The sequence below is a fragment of the Frankliniella occidentalis genome, unplaced genomic scaffold (genome assembly GCF_000697945.3).
Source record: "Frankliniella occidentalis isolate FOCC.00 unplaced genomic scaffold, Focc_3.1 Scaffold13, whole genome shotgun sequence".
In the NCBI taxonomy this organism is placed as follows: Eukaryota; Metazoa; Arthropoda; class Insecta; order Thysanoptera; family Thripidae; genus Frankliniella; species Frankliniella occidentalis.
Window position 1 is genome coordinate 231903 of NW_026267143.1, and position 578 is coordinate 232480.

The 578-nt window shown below is 49.1% G+C and overlaps 1 non-coding gene across 1 annotated transcript in view; it reads left to right on the forward strand.

The window, feature by feature from the left end:
- The window catches only part of LOC113210274 (uncharacterized), a 19208-nt gene that overhangs the window by 16534 nt on the left and 2096 nt on the right, over window positions 1-578 (forward strand). The gene's annotated exons all lie outside the window — the stretch shown is intronic.

The window sequence follows — 578 nt, forward strand, 5'->3', positions numbered from 1 at the left end:
CATGAATACCCTTTATTTTCTGGACAACAACCAAAATCGGTTACCAGATCCGAAATATTGGGTTGATTAGGTAACCATTCCCTTTCTGCCCGCACGGTATCTCCCCGTGCTGGGACTTGCGCGGAAAGTGGTATTCCCTCCTCTTCCTTATCTTCTTGTAATTCTACATTTATTATGATCTTAATAATCTATCTATAATCATTCCATAATCTTATAATCATTCCATAATCTTATAATCATTCTTATAATCTCATAATCACGCTATAATCCTTATAATCTATACTCAAAAGTACACGGCTGCGGCGAGCTGCAGGCAGACCCCTCGGCCTTGCCTCATAAATAATTTGAAGTGAGCGTATTTATTTGCTGGGGAGAGGGGTCCAACCTTGACACCTGGTTGGACTGGACAGTACGCGGCCCTTCGCAATGGAGGACGGTTCCCCGGGGATGGCCCCGGACCAGAGCACTGCGGCAGCGCGGCAGCCGAGCGGCAGCGGTCAACTCGGGAAGGTCTCCGCCCTGAAAAGTTGATGTCGCCGTCCTCTCGTCCCCACCCTCCCCTTCGCTGCCACTCAGCC